Source organism: Pseudopipra pipra, chromosome 17, assembly GCF_036250125.1.
Source record: "Pseudopipra pipra isolate bDixPip1 chromosome 17, bDixPip1.hap1, whole genome shotgun sequence".
NCBI classification, from domain to species: Eukaryota; Metazoa; Chordata; class Aves; order Passeriformes; family Pipridae; genus Pseudopipra; species Pseudopipra pipra.
In genome coordinates, this window is record NC_087565.1 from 2,182,826 (window position 1) to 2,206,063 (window position 23,238).

Consider the following 23,238-nt stretch of genomic DNA (forward strand, 5'->3'; position numbering starts at 1 on the left):
AAGGGAACTATGAAAAAATAAGGTGATTAGTCAATAACAACAAACCCAAAAGGAACAGGCAGAAAGCAAGGAGCCTGCAAGCAGTCTGGCGGCGATTAAAAAATGCTCCATTAAAGCCCAAGGAAAACATGTGCCACAACTCAAAAAGAGCTAAGAGGTCCTAAAAAACACCCTGCCTGACTTGCTGCTAAGGTTAAGGAGGTATCACAGGGAGAAGGTCAGTGTTTGAAAACTGAAAAGGTTTCCCACATGAGGAGAAAAGGAAAACCCCATAAAACATAGCAAGTAAAGTGCAGACAGAAAAAAGAGCTAAAAAAGAGCATGAAGATACTGCAAATATCTTACAAATACCTTTTAAAAATGTTTCCTTAAATATGTCAGAAGAAAGAAGCTGGCTAGGGAGCCATTGCTCAATACAAAGGTGCAACAGGGTGCCAGGAAGGATAAGGCATGATGAGGCAGCTTGGGCAGGACTGTGTTGGTCTTCACTACTGCAGGTATTTGGAAGAACCTCACACCCAGCAAGTGAGAGGAACTGGATCAATGTGACTTTACAAGTGGCTACTGTACCAGAGGGCTGGCAGGTTGTTATTGTAGTTCCCACATAAAAGCCAAGCTCTGGAAGGGGACCCTGGGAGCTGCAGGGGTGAGTGTCACCTCCGTCCCTGCTGGGCTGATGGGGTCTGCAGGCAGACAGGGAGCTGGGAAGGAGCCAGCAGGCAAGGATGCTGAAAAGGGAAAGCTTGCCTTGCCAGCATGCTGGGACTCTAGGAATGTATCAAGTGTTCACACAGATAGGAAGAACCCAACAGACAGAACAGATGGATGTTTTCGAAAAGATTTTGGCAAAATTAGTTTAAAACCATTTACATTGCCATGGGATTGGAGCAATGGTTCTTTTATGGATTGGAATCTCTTTAAAGATATTCCTGTCTTGCAGGTAGCAGAGTGCAGGGTTTAACAGATAGCTTTTGAGAATGAATGAGATTCAGCAACTGGGTTGCCCCAGAATCTCTGCTGGGCCTGGTTTTATTCGGCACCTTCAGCTGTTGCGCTGGCAAGGGAACAGACAGCAAAATCTCCAGGTTTGTGGATGACACTGAGCTCTTTTAGGAACTAAAACATTTTGCCACTGACAAAGGGCTCCATAAAACCCTGGCAAAAGGAAAGGTGTGAGCAAAAAGGGCAGCAGGGAAGGATGTGATAGGGAACACTGCAGGCTGGTGCCAGAGGCCCCTGAGGGCTGGCTGGGGACAGCATGGATGGGAGGAGTGCTCGGCTGGGTGAGCTGGCTCCCTCCATCATCATCATCTAACTGGACAAATGTGTCCCCACTCCAAATTTGGGACCCATTAACATAGCAACAGGCTGTTTCTCTTTTGCTTTCCCCCGAGGCTGAGACCTCATAAGACTAGAGGATACAGAAATGCTTGAGGCAGTGATAAATCTTCTTTAGTGGGCCTTTATTTCCTTTTCTTTCACAATATTTTCTTTAGTTTCCCAGCCAAATTTTTTCTAAGGAAAGATTTCTGACTTCCTTTGAGCCACAGCTCAACATCTGTCCACATTGGGGGCTGAAGTAATACACTGTTAAGGGGTTTTGATGTCAAGCCCAAAACCCCACCAGGGATTTATGCGGCTCTCCCCTTTCCTCCCTCCTCCCCTTCAAACAGCCTTTCATTTGCTCTCACTAATTGTGCTGTCATGCCTTTCTTTTTGCCCCAGTTGTGCAGACAGCCTTTCATGCAGACAGGTTTGGGTGACAGATGCCTGTGCCATGAGCTTCCCGAGCAGGCGGGTTGTGCTCCGAGCGTGCGCATCGTCCGGGCCCCGCTGAAATGATCCAGGCACACATCCAGCCCAGGGAAGGATTAGGCAGTGGCTGCCCTGCCTCCCCCCCGAGTTGCTGCTGGATAATCACTGCTGCTCGGGGGGAAGCCCCACCGGGCCCAGCCCACCCACAGACACCGCTTGCTCCTCGGAGTGGGCAGGAAAAAATTAGTGGAGCATCTCTTGGAAAACAGAAGAGGAGAGTCTTCAGGAGGATTCAGGCCGGGCAGAAGGACTCTGCAAAGCCTGGTGTCCCAGGGGAGGTGGCTGTCAGGGCAGGCTTTTGAAAAACACCTACAGGCCACCCCCCCCTCCCCTTAATGTGTTGCTGTACTGTGCTATAATCAAAATCTGAATGATGTGAAAAATAAGTACAAACCTTGGCTTGTTATTGCTGGTCCAGAGTGACTTCAGGAACCAGCTTGTTCACAGGTGATGTAAAGTTTGAGTGGCAGCATGTACCATCCTTGAGCCCTTGATCTCCAGCTGTGGTAACATGATCTAGGTGATAGACTGAACACCGAGGAAGGTGTGAGTCCCTGCTGCAAATATTCCCACAACTCAGCAGAGAAATGTGGGATATGAATCCATATCCTGCTTGTGCATGTGAAGGCAGCAAGCTCAAGGACTGGATCCTGCTTAGTCTCTGCTCGGGGGGGATACAGAGCTGGATGAAAGGAACCAGAATACATGAAATACGATAACTGGAAAAAATACAAACCAGAAGATGGGCTGTTTAATGCACTGCAGATCCAGCAGAACAACCAGAGCCGAACAAAAAACAGTCCTTGTATGGGAACAAAGATACCAGCTCAGCCCAGGGAGAACCTGGAAGGAGATGGGTGTGTTGAGCTGTGTTTTGTTAGTTTGTGTGTCTCCAGGCACTGCGTCGATCAGACCTGAGCCTAAAATGTGCTGGGTGCTTCCTCCTTTAACTGCATCTCTCCTCTCCAAAGTGCTGCTTCCAGCATGAGCACCTCCAAGCTCCCCAGGTTTGGTACCCCTTGTTCCTCCTGCTCTACCTGGACTTCTTCCTACTGCTCCTCCCTCTGGCCCCAGCTCCCCCAGCCCTGTGGTCTAATAACTCAATAAGCAGAGGGAAGAAGGAGAGTTGCTGTCACTTTTAATCATAGGAGTAAAGCAGGGACAGAAAGAAGGTCTCCCTCAACCACCTGAGTGCTAAAGGTTTGCAGAATGAGTTGCTCTGACAGGTCACCCACCCAGAAAAGCCTGTTGTCTGTACGGAGAAAGATATCTTGGGCTGGGCTGGAGTGAGACCTCAGCACTGAGCACTGAGCAACACAGAGACCACTGCTTGCCCCCTGGACCTACCAGGCCAAATTCAATTTCTCCATAATCAGGAATCACATAATTCCCTTTACTGGGGAGTTTTCCCAGTTGTGTCCAGGTATTTTCAGCCACTCTGACCACTGGGAATCATTTTCCCCTTGCCTCAATGACAGGAGCTGCAAAGAGCCATTTCCCCTTGTGAAGGTCCTCTGCAAGGGTCTGGGGCAAAGCATCCTGTTCAGGTGCCACGGTGTCACTGTGACAATCCTGGCACCACACCCGTGACAGTGCCTGTGCTCACTGACAGCTCTTGGGGGTAACAACCATCCTTTTGTTCTCGCTCAAACTCACAGCTGAGTGCTGGTGCACGATGTGACCTCCTGCAGCAACACAAATAAAAATGTCAGTACTACAGCTATTAATAGTGTTTCTATTCCTGCTGCCACTACGATGGCTTTTGCTACTATTAATAATAATATTTACATATGCAAAACCACAGATGCAAAACAGATGGTTTGGTTGGGACCTCCGAAAAAACTTGTCTCTGCCACATATATTTATGACAAAGACGGAGGGTTAACCACACAGAGTGCCATATAGAGAACAAATAGATGGGGAAAAAGAATGAAATAATTCCTTCCATATTCCTAACAGAAGCCAAAACTTATCCATTCCCTCTCTCTGCTTCTCTTCTTTCCAGCATTTGAGACTTTTCCAATACCAGGCCAGGGATGGTTTCCATATTTGTTCAGACTTGTCTAGTTTTATTTTCCAGTGCAGCTATTTTTTCAGATGCAGCTTTTCCTGATGGATGGAAAATACAAAAGGAATCGCTCATCTGCTCCCTGCAAGCTTTTTCCTGACCGCTGGGAAGCTCAGGCACTATTCCAGGCCTGGAGTAAACCTCGCCTTGTGGAGAAAACTTGATCCTTGTTTGCTGAGTTCACACGTCTGGGAATAATTTACGCTAAGGGGAAAAGTAAAAGTGAGAAAGACAATTACTATCCCTGAGCCCACCTCATTCCCTCTGCCATGCAGCCCTGCCTGGGAGAACAGCCATGCACGAGGAACAACCACGTCTCCACAGCTGGCCATTGCTGGAAAGCAAGAGAGTGGCAGCTCGTTGTTTTGGCAGTTTCATTCAAACTTTTTTTGCAGAAACAGAAAATAACAGAGTCTGCCAGCATCGTGGCATCCCCTCTGCTTTCAGCAGTGGCTGCTGTAGGGCTCAGGACCACAGCCAGAGCAGGGACTGGAGGGGCTTGGCTTGGGCAGCCGACTTGCTCTTTGCTCCTGGTTTTTCCAACAGGATGAGGAGAAGCAGAAGAACAAGGCTGACACAAGTACCTCTCTTGAATGTATTGATAAGTAGTTTTGAATTGGGATTATGCACAGCCCCAACAACTCCTCTGTGCTTATGCTTTGGTCTCTCATCCATGTATTTAGAGCTGTGTGAACACCAGACTCTCTCCTGCATCCATGGGTGTCATGTTTGTGGTCAACGGGACAAACCCACTCAGGGATGCCCTAATATCCCTGAGCAGCCCGAGGCCTGGCTGCTCCTTCCATGAGCAGGAGGAGGAGGAGGAGGAAGGGTGGATATGCTCTGCAACAACATAGCAGTGCTTGAACAGAGAAAGCCACCAGAGAGAACAGTAACGAGAACAGCGCAGCGTCCCCGAGCACTAATGGGTAATAAAGTGCCCCACAAACTAAAAAGCCCCCAAGTGCTACTGAGGACTAAGTAGTCCCTGAATACTCACATCTCTCTCAGGTCAAATTCCACTCTTTAAACCAATCCCCATTACGTTTTACACATTGGGCTGTAGAAGGCCTCGGAGGGGCTGTTAGAGTCTATTGTAGAGGAATAAAGCAAGTGTCAAAAAGACTTTTAATGCCCAGTTAAAAATGGCCAAAATACAGTCTGTAGTTACCTGATAAGCTGCAAGGTCTCTACTGGGAGAAGTATTTTGGTTTTTCAATTGTCTCAGCCTTTGCACACTTGCAAGAGGCCGGCCTTTGCTCTGAACTAAAGCTTTGTCGAGTATGTTAAAACATTATTAAAAGCCTGGCTTTTGTTTCATGAAGACTTTTAATGCTTGTTGATTTGGCTTTGGCTTTTTCTTTTTAATGTTTATTACCAGTAATTATTGGAGACACCAGATTGCTGCTGCCTCTGTGGGCTTTGCAGCATCAATACTTTTCCCAGCACAGTGGCTGTCCCATCACTGGGACATCCCCACTGTGCTGGTGAGGGAACCAAAGTGCTCAGGAGGATTAACATCTCCAGAGATGCATAACAGGGCAGCGCCAGAGCCAGAGGACAACACCTGAGTCCCATGTCCTGGACTCTGCTCCTTGCAAGAGAAAAAATTCACAGTCCTTAGTGCAAATACCTTCTTTATAGGGAAACTGGGAAGATTGCACCCACCTACTGCTTCAACTAACCTTTTCATTAACAGCTACCTAATGCCTAAGGACTGTTCCTTGATGACCATGTTGGTACTTTTTATGTAGGTATTTGGACTTTGAAAAGTTAGATATTTGAACATCTAGACGTTTTTCCAAAACAGATCTGTAATTCATTCAAAGAATCAGTCTCAGAATGTCAACAGACAAGAGCTGCCAAGCTGCAAGAGGGTGTTTCTCACCACCCCATGTTGTTCCTCTGCACTGTAAGGGTGGACCAGCCCCATGGTACTGTTTTACTGCCGTTGCTGCACTTTGGGAAGGGTGTTTGCATAGTAGCAAGAGAGGCCAACACACAAAATTAGTGACATTTGAAGTTCAGTGCAAGTCTTGACTGTCAGGAATGCGGCATTAAAAACAAAACTTAAAGCTTCCATATTGCAAAACCTATTAACTGCTTTACCGTTTTTGCAGTCATGCCAGTTCAGTCATACTGGAGCTTTTACCAAGGCATGACAGCTCATTTGTTTAGCTTGGGCCAGGCTTAAAGTTCTGATGAAGCCTAATCTTGTGACCTGTATTTATTTTGGCTAGGGATGCTTTTTGCACAGACGACTTCCTATCCTCCCTAATCTTTCCCGCAGGAAAGGAGCAGGGAGTTAAGAGTCAGGGGAGGGAGGCAAAGCCAACCAGACATGCAGCAAGAGAGAAACAAGCACTGCACATGTTGGTGAAGTGGGCCAGGTTCAGAGACCCTGTCTGTTAAGGGAAGGAATTAAAGGGGGAGTCAGCACCTCTGCTGTCATCATTTGAGATGCGTCAAATCCATCATCCTTTCTCTGGAATTTTACCCATCTGGAAATATGGCTGGCTGCAACTGCAAAAGGTTCATGGCTTAAGGATGGAAATGTCTCTTCTTGGCTCAAACTCGTCAAACCCTCCACTGAAACAGAGAAGAATTTCGTGGGTATAAACCCCCAGCAACCCCATGGGATGCGTCACAGGTTCCTCACGGCTCCCAGTCCCCCACAGAGTGAGCTGGCTCTCAGCAAAGCTCCCATGGAAGGAGCTGCTGCCTCCTAAGTGACAACAGAGGAAGGATGGACCCTGTGCCAGGCAGCCCAGCTGGATGCCAGCAGTTCCATAACTTGAATTCCCTCACTCCTCAGCTCCACTTCTTCTAAAACTAACTCAGAGAAACATGTGTAAATACCTGCCTTGGGCAGCATGGTTTTACCAGCCCTCTAAAATCTGCCTCCTCACACCCCCTACAACCACAGACCACTTGAACATTATGCTTCCATTTACTGCAAATTCTCTGAAAGACATCAGGGAAGCTGGAATCAGTTCCACTCTTCACTCTCTGCTTTAACATGCAGGACAACACCAAAGTCTGTGGAGAAACCACATAATGGCACCTTCTGGTGCCATTACAGCTTGAGCTACACCAGAGGACACCCAGCCTTCCCCTTTGCCTCACCTCCAGTTACCCTAAACAGTAGCTGTAAGATTAAAGACAGAGAAAAAAGAGAGAGAAAACCCCAGCACACACACTGGTTGTTTTCCAGGAGAAAGCCAGGACCCTGCAGTGGCACCTCCCCAGCTCTGGAGGCACAAATCACCTGGGACATGGCATTGTTTTTGCACTGGAAGCCAGATGCTCAAAGTACCAAACTGCTTTCTAAAAATGTCTTCTATATCATGTTTTGAAGCAGTGTGGTGAGCACAAACCTGCCTTTCCAACGCAGCAGAGAGACTCTGTGCACTGTGCTGGCACCAGAAGTGTTGGTGACCTTCAAAAAACCCCTGCTTTATATTGGGAAATAGGCCTCTGAATGCACAGCCATAACAATGGGGCAGAGGGGTTTTTTTTGGAGGACAAAAGGCCAGTCAGGTTTGGTTTCTGTCTGATATCTTGAGTTTGACCAATTCCCATGAGCTGAAATAAAAAATTTCTGAGTAGCTGGAAATATTCACCAGTTTCATTCCCACGGAAGAAAAAGTACTTAAAAGCATTCTAAGGTTAATGGGAACGTGATGAAAGAGCCATTTCATAGAGCAGCATTCGGAGTATATGCCTCCTTTAAATGCATTTTTCAAGCATTATAGCAGAAAAATTTGGGATAGAGTTCAAATCTCTCTCAATCTTCTGGAAAGCGAGTGGCGAGGAAACAATCTGTTGCCCTGCTGCAGAGATGCTCCAGTTCAGGGCTTGAAGGCTGTGCAGTGGGCAAACTGGGAGTCAGCACCCACTGCTGACTGAGTGGGAAGCAAAGCACCCACGTGTGCTCTGATAAAAACCCTGAAATCCAGCACAGCCACAAAAGCTGTGGCACAGTGCCTGCAGGGGTTTGTCCCAGAACGGCATCTTTCCAAGGCTGGCTGACATTTTTTGCTTCACAGGGGAAGTGTCAGCCTAAAACTTTTGTAATTAAAAGCAGCTGGGGAGTGTGTGAGCATTCTGCACACCTAATTCCCATCTGACCACCAGGCCAACAACAGGGACTTGGGAACACAGTGGATTTGATCAGTAAAGGGGGACACTTGCCTCCTGGTGTCAAGCAGCATGTCCCAGAGGTGCATTGCAAACCCAGAGGGGCTTTACAAACCCAGAGGGGCATGGTAGCAGCGTGGGGTGTCCCACAGCAGCCCAGAACACGTTAATTGCTAAAGGAGCAACAGCTCATCAGGTGCTTCCCCTGCCTGTGTCTGCAGTAGCTGTGGCCACATGCAAAGGTTGGTGATGCAATTACACACATATCGTGTTGATTAATCAGTGCCACCATTTAAACAAAAGAGGAACGCTTTCTAACATCATAAATAGTTTAATAATTATTATTATTTAGTTATTATAATATTTTTTGCTGTTCACAAATACTGATATTGTACCAAAGTGGTTGCAAAGGTTTTGGTAAGAGTGTCAAATCCATGAGCAAGGAGAGAGCCTTAAGAGACCACTGGTTTTTAAACTACTTAAGAGCAGCTTAATGTGCATTGAGTTTAGGTGTATAACAACTGCCTGGCAAGGTTATCCTTCAGCAAAACTGTGATCAGTAACAATAAACATTATAAAAGGGCTTCAGCATCAATATACATTTCAAACCCAAGGGATGTGTTTTGTGCAGAACACAAGCATAATTCTCGCAGCCGATTTGCTGAATCAGGACCTTAAAAAATAGGAGCTATTTTGTGTCACTGCCTAGTGCTTTTATAAGGCACTGAATTTTAAATGCCCTGCCAAAGAGGAACACTGATCTCACCACGGAGGTGCCCTTGTCCCCTGTGCTCCAGTGCCACCCTGCCTGCCTGCGTCCCAGCGCAGAGGTGAGGGCAAAGCATTTCAAATCGATTGCACGCTCCCACGTTATGGGTGTTAGCAGACAAGCTCCCCATGACCCCTCACCTTTCTGCCATGGGAAAATGCTGGGAGAGTCACTTCCCCCAAGAACAATCAGCAGCAGTTTTACATCACAGGACAACATTCTGTTCAGGACTGTGTTTCAGCACACGAGCTCACTTTGCAGTGCAGTTAAGCAGTTGTGCAAACCTCCGAGCTACAGGCACAGTTCTCAAGATTCATCGGACTGAGGGAATAAGACAGAAGTTTTGCATTTCTATTGACTTAGTTTTAGTGCCACAGAATGCTCTGGGAAGAAGGGCGAAAAGAAAGGCTGTGGGGACAGGCTGATCAGCTGAGTTAGTGAGAAGCAATCAGAGCAGAGCAAAGCAAATAGAGCAGCTGCCTGCGGGCAGCGGGGCTGGGGGGCTGTGCTGGCCTTCCTGTTTGTGTTTACAGGACACAGCTCCTGCCATGAGCTGCATTGTGCTGCGGGCAGCAGCAGTTCCAGTGATGGATGGCTTCTGCAGGGACCCTTTGTACCTGCCAACAGGCTGAGCAATAAACAGCCCGAGGCTGCACCCCCTTCATTTCCATCACACCTTAAGTGTGTCGTGCCCAGGGCTCAGGCCCTGCACAGGAGCCAGCTCGTGGTTGTACAGTGTGTGTGTGCCCAGTTGGTTACACACCAGAAACTTCCTGCAGCTCCTTCCTTCTTCGAAGAGAGGTGACATAAAGCCAAAAGGAGAAGGCAATGGGTGTTTTATCAACTACCTATGGATCACCGACTGTTTGCCTGGAGAAAGACAAGCTTCATCCTGCAGCTTAGCAGCATTCCCAGCACGTACTTGTGTTTAGTTAGGAAGCTGTGTTGATGTTCAGGCACTGGGTCACCCCTAAAGGCCCCCAGCCACCCCTGGCTTGTGATGCCAACCCTGAGCACCACTGGTGCTGAGAGTTTCCAGGAGATGGGCACCACCTTGCAGCTCCACGTGCCTGTGTCTGAGAAAGGGCGGGAAAAGGATTTAGAGTAGCTGAGTTCAAGCATTCATTACCAAACTATCTTGATGCAGGAAAGGGAAGAGGCAACACACCCCTGATCCCAGCAGCCACCTCTGCCTCCCCTCCGTGACCCTTCTGAGCCCCCACTTTGCCCACTCTGACAAGCAGGCTCTTGACAGCAGGTACCCAGCTGCAGCCAGCATGGTTGGCTCTGTGCACCATCTCTAATTTATCACTGACCTTGACCTGCATAACATCCAGCAGGGAGTACCAGGGTGTGTGACCTCAGCCTGTCCCAATCCCTCGGCCACCCCAGCCCCAGGGCTCCTGCCCAAGGCAGTGGGAGCTCCCTGCACCGAGCAGCTCCAGCCTCAGCCCCCAGCACTCCAGCCTGCCAGCCTGTTCGCAGAGCAGAGCGTGTCATACTTCTAAAGAGTGACAAATTACCAGGAAGGGCCCCCCCGCACCCAGGCTCTGCTATGCACAGCCCAATTCCCCCGTGCTGCATTAACAGCTAATAAAACAATAGAGCTTTTAGTGGTGGACTTCAAAGGGTTCTCAGGCAGATGAATGAATTTCGCATTTCTTCACTTACTGTCAGCACTGAGGGAGAGAAGGGCAGGCTGAGGTCGAAGGCTTCAGCAGGCAGCGGCAAACAAATACAGCCTGGTATTCAGGCTACTGCAGAAAATGGGGTGGGAAATCAGCTAAGCAGTCAGTAACTACCAGGTTTTTCTTCTGCTCAGTTCATCCACTTCAGCTGCCTTATTTTCCCTTTTGTTTTTTTCTGTGCTATATGATCAGTACCAAAAAAAAAACAAACAACTTATAAAAATTAAAAAACACTCCATATTTAGACCTAAACCATAGGCTGAGTCAGCAACAGGTCATTGCAATGTGGAGAATCTTTAGGCAGCCTGGCCCAAACTCAAGCAAATGTAATTATTTTCAGCAACACAAATATATTCAGTGAATGTACCTTGAGGTCCCGCATCTAATTCACAGCTATGTGTCCACCTAATTTCTGCAAACCATTAGCTCATTGTCATGTGCAGCCACAATGAGCATCTATATGAATAAACAATGAATTGTGTGACTAAGAGTGGATTAACGTTACTTAAAAGGCAATTCCCTTTTAGGGGATGGAAAAGGAAGTAAAAGAAAGCAGGAAAAGTGGAGAGAGTAATATTTATCTCAGCTAGCATAGCTCAGATCTCAGAATCATAGAACGATTTGTTTTGGAAGGGACCTTAAAGCTCATCTCATTCCCACTCCTCTGCCATGGGCAGGGACACCTTCCACTAGCCCGGGTTGCTCCAAACCCTGTCCAAACTGACCTTGGACACTTCCAGGGATGGGGCAGCCACAGCTTCCCTTGGCAACCTGTGCCAGGGCCTCACCACCCTCACAGTAAAGAATTTCTTCCTAATCTCTAATCTAAATCTACCCATTTTAGTTTAAAACCATTTCCCCATGTCCTATCACTATCTGCTTGCATAGAAATCCTTGGCCATGTAGATGGACTCTCCAGCAGCTTTCTCCCACATGGGGCAAGGGAAACCAGGAGCTGAGCTCCATAAATTGCACCTACAACAGAGGTACTTTCTGGTGGAGAAGACAGACAAAGCCCCACAGCTCCCACCAGCAAGACTGTGCCAACCAAACCTTCCCCAGGGAGGGAGCCTACAGGGCAGTTTGGAAGGATTAAGGATGGAAGAGATCTTAAATGAAGCATCATTTCATAAAACTGCCACAAGTAACTTGGCTCAGTTTCTTACATTTCTCCCCTGTTTTCTGACTGACTTTTTTTAAGTCATGGCCTTTACTCCCACACAGTGTCTGAGGAAGAAAAAAATTCTGATTGTTTCTGTGCATGGCTTTTTTTTTTTTTTTTAATCCTTATGTAGTACATGATACCCAAAACAACAGGAATAAATTCTCCTAGTTTTCAGAGCTGGCATGTTTCAGCCTCTTGAATACCATCCTGTATATTCTCCATAATTTCCAAGTCCAGCCCAAACGGCTCGTTCTGGAAAACAACTTTAAAGGTTGCAATCATTTATGTCGCGTTCGCGTCTGCTGCCAAACTTTCAGAGCATTCTGCGTTTGGCTGTGCTACAAAACACGCCTGCAGAGGACACTTTCCAAGCGCTCCCCGTGGCCCTGCAGTGACAGCGTTCGCAGGCAGGGAGCTCCCGGGGAGCCGCGGCGCTGCTCAGAAGCAGCCGGCTGGAGGGAGGGAGGGAGGGACACAGCCTCCTGATAACCGAGCTGACAATTTCTAGGTTCTCTAAAACCAGACCCTTCCAAGAATGCCCTTTGTTCAGCGGTTGCTCCATTCAGTCTCTCTCCCTGTTTGCTTGTAATTTATTCCTTCTAAAAGCCTTGCCCTAGGCTAGCAGAAAATTAAAACAAGGAGCCAGATTTTCCCTTTTTTTTTTTTCTCCTCACTTTTGCTCTTTCATCAAGAACAGTGAAAATTTGGCACAGTCGAATATTTTGTTCAGCTCTTTCTTTCAGTCTTTGAAGTCCCCTAATGCCTTGGTAGGAGTCTGGGCTTCCACTCACATCTGCTTTCCATGAAGCCATTAACCGCACTTTATTTGTGCCATATTAGATTTTTCAGGACAGGGACAGAACTAACGAAGCATTTACATTCCTGGGAAAGTGGCATGTACACAACTACCACATTACTCTGATAGAAACAAACTGCAACTGACATATTTCAAGTTCCCAAGTGAGGAGCCGTGTCGTGCTTCGGGCAGCAAAGTGTCCCAAGCTGTTGGGTACCTCTTTTCTTTCTAGTGCTTATTTAATAACAAACACCCCCACTGCAATTTCAGTTTACATAATTACCAAGAGATGCTCTAGTACCTGTAGGAAAATGAAGGCCAACATTCTATAGGAAGGGGAGCTTAGATGAAAGCTTAATGAAAACAAATTGTGGCTGAACAGAAGCTGCATCAGAGACAGTATCAATGACACAGAGCACTGTCAACAAGATAATGGCATCACGCTGCTAACGAACTGCTAAAGCATTTCTTTTACAAGCAGAAGACTAATCCCCTGACAATGCTCCATTCCAACTAAGTTATTGCTATCAGAGCTGGGAGAGGATGTTGACTGAGCCTCTATCAGAGGGATCCTGGTGAACTGTAAGGGATTATTGATTATCCTGCTGTTTTCTATTTTGCATTTCTCTCTTAAATAACCAAACCCCTCCCCTAAGAAATATTTGTCCACTTTTCATAGAGAATGTTATTGTGATAGTTCTATGTCAGAGGTGATAAAGCAGCAACTGAAAAAAACATGCCCTGGAGGAGGCAACATCAAGAGCCCAGCAAGCTCACCCTTTGAGCACAATCTCCAACGGCCTCCTCAGCTTAATGAGGAGGAGCTTGTTAAAAAGCCAACTGGAACTTGGAAAGTTCATCAGAGGATTGCCTATCCAAGCTCAGCACAGCTCCAGTCACTGAAGCTCACAGAAGAAACATTTTTGGAATCCAGCCTTTTGCCACCCAGGCAAAGCACCAAACCACAACCAAATGACAAAGCATGAAATGTGCTTAGAGTCAATCAGTGGGTGAAAGTCTTCATAATATTGCTTAACATTACTTAGGGCAGGAATGGCCAAATCAAGCTCTTATATGTGGCTTTGAGTGGGCAATACCAGTTTGGTTGTCTAAACAGACATGAAAACCCCACCCCATGTACAGCTATGAACAGCTGCAAGGAAGGTGATGCCACAGCCTCCTACCTCAGTTTTTGGCTCTCAAACTGGGAGAATAAGGTGACCATAACAAAAGATATTTACTACATCCTGTCACAGAGCTGAATCATGGATACAGGGGAATTATCCTGGGTTTGATGGAAAGCATGGAGAGGGTGCATATGCCCCATCTTTGTAAAATTCCATTCAGTCTCCCCCACCTCAAGCTGAGCAGTGCCAGTCCCCTCCCTCCTTTCTTCCTAAGTCTCTGTTTCTTCATTTCTTTCCATGGAAAATGTTTCCAAGGGTGGAGGGTATTGAAATAGCCAAAGAGACAACCATTGCAGATCCCAGATGATGACCAGCCCCTTGTCTCTCCCATCACAAGAGGTGTCACGTTCCTGTAGGACACCCTCACTCCTGCCACGTATTTTGCTGTTGAATTGCAGATCCCTTACAGAAATACTGAGATACAATTCAGGTGTTTAAAGGATCCCAAAGCCTTCCCCAACCAGGGAAGGGGATCAGGTGCCCCAACACTGTTCAGGTCTCCCTGTCCACAGAGACCTGGCTCTTGCTGGGAGGTGCTTGCAATCACTGGAGCAGGGCCTGTGGTGGATGTCAGGAGGCAGAGGCCCAAGAAAGGGATGCTTTTCCCTGCTGCCCTAGTGATTTGAATTATTTCATGATGGCAGAAAACTGGGAGAGGAAAAAACCACAGCACTACGTTGAAAAAAGCCAAAACAAAACATGATTTTAAAAAGTGCTGTGCCAGGTAAAACTCCTCTGCTTTGTTATTGTGAGAGTTCCCAGTATTGATAATTTCTCCTAGTTACTGGTTTGTAAGTCACTTCTGAGTAGAAAATTCAATTACATGGGCCAAGTCAACAATAATGTTTTTCCTGGCAACGGTTCATTTTGCCAGTGGAAACATTTTTCCCCCTCTACTTTTCTGGATTCAGCTCTGCAAAGTTGCTAAATTCTTCCAGATCTCTGGTCTGATGTGATCATAAATATCCTGATTGTATTCGACTGATTGACAGACTGGGGATGGATTAAGTGGGGATTACAGCCTGGAATGATCAAAATGTGCTTTCATGGTCAGTAACTCTGCAATAAGTCATAGTTCCAATGTACATTAACTATATAATCTAATTAACATGGCTGTTTATGTATTTAATATTATTCTTAAAACTTTTTAATAAAAGAGGTTTTAAGGAGAATTAAATGTTGTTTAAAATATAAGAACCTGGTCCTTGAATGTACAGTAGTTTGGGGTTTGCACTGTCATTAAGACGACTAATAAAACTCTCTCTTACTATTAAAATGAGATTTGAGCAGCAAGATGGGCCTAATTCTGCCCTCACTGATAGGTGGGTAAACCCAGGTTTTCTCTGTTTTATTATAAGTTACTTCAAGTGTAGCAATTCAGGGCAGAATTTAGTTCATTAGGATTAAAAGACTACTCTTTAATCAACTGAGACTATTAAATCCATATAGATACATAACAAAAAGCACTTGAATTACCCAAACTGCTCAGCACTCACAGGTCTCACAGCTGTCATTATTTACTGAGCAGGAGCAGCAGGAATCAGCCTTATGGGGACAAACCTTGGGTGTTTTACTGCCCAGGTTAACACACAACCCCATCCATACCTAATGATATCAAACCAAATGAAACGATTCATCCAGGCAAAACTCCCAACTACAGCAATGTGTTCAGCAGCTGCACTTGTGACTATAAAAAGAGCTGGCTATTTGATTGCAAGGACAAGGAATTATAGCAGAGATGTTATACAGTTGTCCATAAAAAATGAAATCTGAAACCACTAAATATTTTGCAGTATTGTGGATTCTCTGCTGTCTCCAATCCACCAGCCTCAAAGTCAGCATCTCAGAGCTGTGAACCATATTGCTCTGGAGCTGTAAGTCTCCTCCAAGACCCTTTTTGAGCTTTCAGAAGATTTTTCATGTTCACTTGCCTTTGTGCCTGCTGGAGCTGCAGCTGAGTGTCCCTGTCCCTGCCCTCCCTGGGCTGGGCTCTGTGGTGAATGGGGGATCACAAACCGTGATGGACACAGCTGAGGGCTGCAGGCTCTCCTGAAAGAGTTCAGGGAGGTGTTCGAGCTCTATCAGGTACCTCGGGACTCTGCACTTGGTGGCCCAATGAGAGTCCCCAGGAAGTTTATCGTGGTGTGTAAGTAGTGCTGAGCAACGTCCGTGAGAGTCAGGGTGAGAGGGAGCCCTTCTGCCCTGCTCTCTCTCACACCCACGTTGGTCTCCTCCCTCCACCACGTGGCCAACCCCTCACAGTCTTTTCCTGACCTGAGGCCTTCTCAAATAAAAAGGAGCTGAAAAGTTTCAGCACATCCAGCTGTTGGCCTCTGATGACCCTCCCTGCCGCCCTCCTAACTAGAGAATATGCCCCAGGGACTGCTTGTCCTGGTGCATGGAACCAGGATCAGGATGGACACCACCTGACCCAGACTTTGGACTTGATCTGGAGATCAGAGGAGGGGTCAGCCCCGTGCTCACCCCACAGTGGGGTCCTGGCACAGATGACAACTCCCTGGGCTGTCCCCAGGATGGGTGATGGCTCGCCTTGAGACTGACCTCGTGCACGAGTCAGTCCATCATCCCTGGGATGAAACCCACTTCGTGGCACTGCCGGTCCCCCAAGCCACACAGAAAGCTCTGCCCAAAGCCCCTTAAATGAAGCAGGGATGTTTCAATTTAAAGGAATTAAAAGCATTTTTAAAACGTGATGGTTCCCATCACACGAGGTCCCTGCGCAGCGCGCTGCCCGACAAGCTCGATTATTCTCCAGCCAGCCAGGGGCTTAGAAAGTATGTCGAGCACTCAAACCATTTTAGGTCCCTCTGCACTGTACATACCCAGAATTCAAGCAGGGTTCACATTCGAGGGCTTATAAAAACTTGAATACGCTCCAATAACTTAAATCACTCAGTGAGGTTTGCAGTGATTTAAAGCCATTGGAACTCTCCGCGTTCGGTGCGCGAGGGCTCCAGCTTGGAAAAGAATCAAGGCATGTTCCAGCATGGCAGCTCCAGGCATATTGAATCAATTTCAGCATGTAAAAATAATTAACAATGATAAAAATACATTAATAATGCTGTAATTATAAGGCCAGACCAAAGTTTCAGCCTGAAGAAAAAAAAAAAGAAAAGAAGGAAAAAAAAAAAAAAAGGAGAATTTCAGCAAGGTTTGTGAACGGCTTGGACTGGGGGTAATGAGGGATTTCAGTGACAGGAAAATAAATGGAGGCAAATCAAGGGTAAGGAGCAAAGGAAGATCACATTTGTCAGTAGTTTAAAAAGTTAAACTGGCCTGAGCTGCAGGACTTGCTAAATTCTGCCCTGGAGGTGTGCCAGCACAGCACTGCTGGGCCAAGGGATCAGATACAATCCAAGGTCCAAGTTCTTGCAAGCCATCAGGACAAGGATCAAATGCCATATATTGTGGAGCTCACTCATAAATCTCTGCTTTCTAGTAGCATAGAGTAGGGAGGCCAAAAGTAGCACCTGTCTGGAAAGGAGGCCACACTGTCTGAGGGATGCTTTTCCTGAACCAGCCCAGTCCCTGCAGGGTGATATCAAGCCCCCAGGGGACAACAGGGCTTTGGTTACTTCTACATGATCTTTCTGGCACCTGGTACATCAGCTTCCAGCCTGGACCAGCACCAGGAAAGGCCTGAGGCTGCAGGAACAAATATTGCCAGAGATATTAATCACCAAATGGTTTTGTCACATCAAACGACTGATTTGTTTCAGTCAGCAGTCCAGGCTTTGATTCTCCCATCCCACTTGTTCTGTACTCAGCCCTCATGCAGGTGCCTCCTTGAGCCTTTCAGTAGTAACCCATCAGAAAAGGTTTTAAAATAAAGTAATAGCACAAAGACTGTGTGTGTGTGTGGGGAAAGTACAATATAACATAATTTCCACTGCACATTGTTTATAGAAAAGGGTTGGGCATAGACAGGTAACGTTCCTTTTTGTAGGTAAAAGACATTAATTGTAATGCCCCTGGCAGGAATGTTTTCTCATTGTTCATGTTAAGTTGAGTTTCTGCCCACAGAAGACAGGGACTCTGCTTCCAGAGCCACCAGTGGAAAAATAAAACCTAATCTTATGTCATTATATCCCCAATTCTACTGTGGTTTTGAAATTAACCTTTTGCTTTGGCACGAATTCCCATCTCATTTTCTGTGAAATACAACAGAGCTCGGGACAACTGCAACCAACAGAGATTTCTATGGGAAAAAAAAAAAAAAAAGGCCTGTAAATCCTTTACTATCTTTAATCATGAAAATAATTCAGTTGCTGCAAACCTGATATTCATGGCTGGGGCCCAAGGACCTTGCAATTCACAAAAGCACTGAAGGGATCCATAAAAAGTGGCTGGCCATGAGGAATTTACACTTGTTTTTTAAAGGGAGTAAAAATGTGGCTATAGCAATTTAGAAGAGTTTATGTATTCAGGCCTTAGAGAGGTTTAAATCACTCAGTTAAGAAAGATGCATTGGTGCATTAGTGAGACTTCAGGCAATGCAAAAGGCCAGAAGAAATTATATGACAGAAGCATTTCTGGGCAGAGAGTGCTCTGAGCTTGCTCTGCCCATAAACGGGTTCCCTGACTCACACCCCACATTCAGAGCATCCTCCCAACTCTCCCCAGGTCCCTTCCAGCCCCAGTGCCACCAGTCAGGGCCCTTCACAGGGGCTCAGATCCCCCCACTCCCCTTGAGCAGCCCCTCACATCATCCACCCTCTCTCAGCACCAGGGAGGTCCCTTGCCCTGCACAGTTTTGGTCCCCTGGGATGACCAGGAGCCTTTGGCCAACAGAAACATCCTGGATGGGGGGGCCCAGGGAGAAAAGTGCTTTCAAAGGGCTCAAGATAAGACGTGGTCTTTGGGAGATAATGACAATCCCCAGCCTCACAGCATGCAAGACTAATTGCAAAGCCCATCTCCCTGACCTGGGTTTCCCACTCTAAGCCCTTCTCCGCTTCTCATATTCACTTGCTAATTCTGTTCAAGCATTTTAATCCCACCTACTGCCAGGACAGAAAAATAAGAACTTGCTGTTTGGAAATAAAGCTAGTAAAAATACAGGAATGCAGCGAGGGAAGAGCTGCTGGTGTGCAAGGGCTATGATCTCTGGGTTTAGAGGGTCTCGGGGCCCCTGACCTGGATGCCCCATGTTGCCCTCGGGTACCTGGGGGAGATGCTGCCCCTCTCTGCAGTGTGGGTTCAATACTACAACTGTTCAAACTGCCTTTCAGTGTCACACAGCTCTGACAAAGATTTTCTGGAAGACTGCAAGAATTCAGGGCACAACATTTCTGCTGCTTGCAGGGGTGGTCACACAACAGTGCTCCCTGATCCTGCAGCTGCATCATAGACACAGACAAGAGGAACTGAGGGGAAATGTCTGAGGCAAAGGCATTGAACCAGGCACAACACAACAGTGACAAAAGCAGCTGGCTCTCAAGTGGCAAGAGCTTTGCAGCTCAAAGGGCCACAATTCCACCTCTGTGTCTCCCAGAGCTGCCACACCAGGAAAATCCCAGTTGGCTTTACTGTCCAGTCACACCCCCAGCCTTGGGAGCAAGCGTGTGGAAAGGCACTTCTCTTATTTAGCTTTGGGTGTGCGTTTTATTTGCCTTGCCTTGATGCCCTCAGGGTGGTTGTTGGCTGTAGTAGATGGTGGGTTTTGTTTTTCTGGCTTGTTGTACCCCTCTTGAGAGAAGTTGTTACAGTTGTAGTTGTATTTTTCCAGCTTTTCCAAGCTTACCAGCTCCCCAGGGTGCTGTTTGCCTGAGTGGTTTGGTACAGTTTTATTTTTACAATAACTATTACACTTTTAAATTTTATTTTTGTATGTTAATTAAATACTTTTTAATCACAATGCAGACGCAGTTGCAGGGGCCAAGAAAAATACATAAACAAGAAGAGAATCCAAACATATATCTGCCCAGCATGGTACAGAAAAACTTTCCAAACCCAAGTTCAGCCTAGCCCAGTCCTGGATCTCTGCATTAAAAGTTTAACAGCACAACTCAGCCACCAGTAGTCTGCTCTTCAGTTCCTTGGGTTACCAAGCAGGAAGGTAAAATGCCCAGAGAGCAGCCACTGGCACATGAAGAAATGCTGAGTAGTAGCACCAACTCCAGTTTAAAAACAGAGAAAAATATCCTAAATTTCTCTTAAATAGTGTTTGTCAGATCCTGCTGAAGAGATGCTGAAATTGTGCAGCAAACGTGGCTTGTTTCTCACCCCTGGAGCTGGGCACCAGTCAGGTTAGCCAGCTCAGTCAGCTGTCCTATACAGTTTATCCTATTCCAGTGTTTGCTCCTGCCAAATCCACAGGGGATCAGCTTGTCCACCCCTGCACATGAAGCAAAGGGGCCACAGACACCTGGAGAGACACGTCTCTGTCTGTGGCACGGCCAAAGCCGCCTCTTTAAAGCACAAAATTCCTGCCGTGCCCGAGAAATAAAATTTGAGATTTAATTTAAAATGAGAGATATTAGAAGGGCGAGCTGCAAGTGATGAGGTGATGGCATTTCTCTGGCTGGGGGCCAGGAGGGTAGGAAAAGAAAACAAGAGAGATGCATTATATCCCACAGACCTTGGCAGCTCAACGCGGTGACACTCACGCAGGGCTCACGGGCGAGGCAATTAATGGCAGGGAAGTGGCACAAGGAGCACTGTGAGAAATTAGAGCTCAGGTTCAAAAGCACAGGAGGGACAAGGCCAATAAAAGAAATCCAGCAGCAGCATGTATGTGAGAAGTCAGTGTAGTAAGTATGCAATGAAAGGGGAGAAGATATTTCTTCTGAGAACCTGCGTGTGATCCTTGCACACCTGCCAGCCCTGTTTTCTTTTTTTTTTTTTTAATGTTTGGCTAAGTGGTGATTTCTTTAATGTCTCCATGAATCTTAGCCATGTAAGTGGTGAACACAGTGGTTAACAGTTGGACTTAAGGACCTCAGACTTAAGGACCTCCCTCCAGCCTTAATGAGTCTATGAAAGGCTGGGAATGGTACAGGATGTAACAGCTAAGTATGAGGACCTCTTGTCCTCAAAAACAGGTCTTTTACAATACTCTCAAATTTACCTGATGAAAAGCACAGCAATAGAGTTACCTGGACATGTACAAAAGGTAAACAATATTATTTCAGATATATGCATGCCTCTCTATTGCTACCACCACGTCACCTCCGTGGTGAGTGAACCACACCGGGCACAAGCACTGGGTGACTTCTCCCATTTTGGTTGTGCTGGCAGGAGCAGTGGTTCCCTGGGCTGTGCACCTACAGGCCATGCTCAGCCAGAGGCTTACTGAGGAAATTTTACTGCTCTCCATGTCTGTTGTGGGCCCAAGGACCTTCTCCAACCACTTGGAGAACTTCTGGGGCTGGGCCACATTGGAAGGATGTTTTCCTCTTATTAATTATTATTACCACCAAAACTACATCTGCTCTTTAGCTTGAAAAGCCAATTCTAACCAACGTGTCCAATCTCTCAATTTAAAGCTGGGAAGAAAAATTAAAAGCAGTTTAACTTCACGAAACGTGTTTTGATCAAAATAGATTGTTTCATGGTGTTACAAAGAATATTTGAAAGACAAGGTTTTCTTGGAAATATCTGCTTTTAGTTGTTTCCCACAATAAAGTTTATTCTAACTTTGTGCTTATTTTCATGGTGGTGGGGAAATACAGCTGTGCTGCCCCTTCAGCAGAAGCCCTGCAGTTATGCCTGGCACATGAGGAACTCACTGAATCTGCTGTAAATACTTCCTTTATTTATTTATAGCCACTTGATTAGAGCATTTCTGAACAAGCAGTAGCTCTTCCACTCTTATAATTTGTCCAAAAAAGACAACAAAAAGGTTCAGCTGCTTGGCTGCCAAGCAGAAAGGTCAAATTACTGACCTCTATTTTGGGGTATCAGTTACAGCCACCTCAGCACTCCCCTTTGCCTGCTGCAGTTGTCTTCTAAATATAGCTGCTCTTAGTTGCAGGATATTCTCTCCTTGTGTGCAATGACAATATGGTTCATCACTCCCCAAAAAAGCCCATCACAGGATACTGGCAGTATTTATCATTAAAAGTTACAGGCTCTGTGCTATCTTATTTATCAAGTGTTGACAGACTTTGATGCTGCTGGTACAGCCAAGTAAAGACAGAGCTGTTTGAACAGTTTAAGCTTAAAACAGCAAAGCTGGGCCATATAAGTTGCTCCAAATAAAGCTGGGTGAGTCACTCAACAAAATCTCAAGTCATTTTGCACAGAGAAATTAGGTCCGTAGATATATTCTACAGTAAAGATTATTTTACATTTCTTTCAATTGCAGGAGTACAAGCTGACCTGAAATATATGATTCAGACCAGGCAAAAAAAATGGAGGACTGGGAAATAAGATCAAGACAAGTCCCCATGGAAGCAACTCAGTTCCCCATGAGCCTCCCTTCCTCTCTAACACAGCAGATGGTGGGGACAAAGCCAACCCTAGAGCTGCATTCTGGCTTGGCCTATTTTTAGACACAAATGTGTAATTAATAAGAAAGTCTTGGGGTGTCTATTGGTTTGGGAAAACACAACACAACAGCAGGAGACTGATCCATCTTTCTTCAGGGAAAACCCACTGGTGTTTGCCAGCATCCCACAGCCTGGGGCAACCAGGGGCTGAGCAACACATTCCTCCACAGTGGCCTCCCTTTCTCTCCTGCTACAGCAACATAAATATATAAAACTTCTGTCCCCAGAGGATCTTTGACTAATAACTAGAGGAATCCCTTAGTACCAAGAGTTATCTACAGAGCTCACCCTGCAAGGATAAACAGCAAGTGGTTTCACTGCCTGTCATCTGGGACCAAAGTTGGACTTGGAGGACAAAGATAAAAGTCTCTCAAAATATGCAAGGGATAAGTAAGAAAGTTTGGCTTGCACCAGGCATTTTTGACATTCCCACATCTCAAATGTCCACAGCTTAAACACAAACAAAATCAGTGGAGATTTAAAGAACTTTGACCCTATATTCCTCTTGCCTTTCATTTCAAAAAGAGAAGCCAAAAGCCCTTCAGGTACTTTTGCAGGCACAGGCACTCACCCAGCACCCTGGCTCAGGCCATCTTTCCATCCCTTCCAGGGGGATGAATCTCCCTGCTGGAGCCCAGCCAGGCTGTCCAGGGCATGTTGTGCTTGTTTTCATATCTGCAGTCTCAGCAGAGCAGTGAATAAGTGCTGTCAGGAGCGTTGAACAAACACTGTACTTGACTTTTCACTGGGCTCTTGTGGGCTCAGAACAAAAGCCTGGACCTGACCCCACAGAAACTTTGGGGCATGTCAAATCTGGATCCAGATCTGAAGCTTGTGGCTGGACTTCCATCTCTAGGGTTTCAGTTAGAGTTCAGTTCATAAACACTTCTACCAGGGCCTTTTTCTGCCTTACTCCACCATGAATCAGGAGTTGCTGCCATGAAATTAAGTTAGACCTGACCACAAGTGGGAATAGAACAGAATTTACTCATATCACCAGCCATACCTTTTTGTTTTTTTATTTCTGGGTGTAATAGTCAGGGCCAGTGGTTTATATGTATGTACATGGTGGACACAGCCCTGGGCTAAAGCACAGT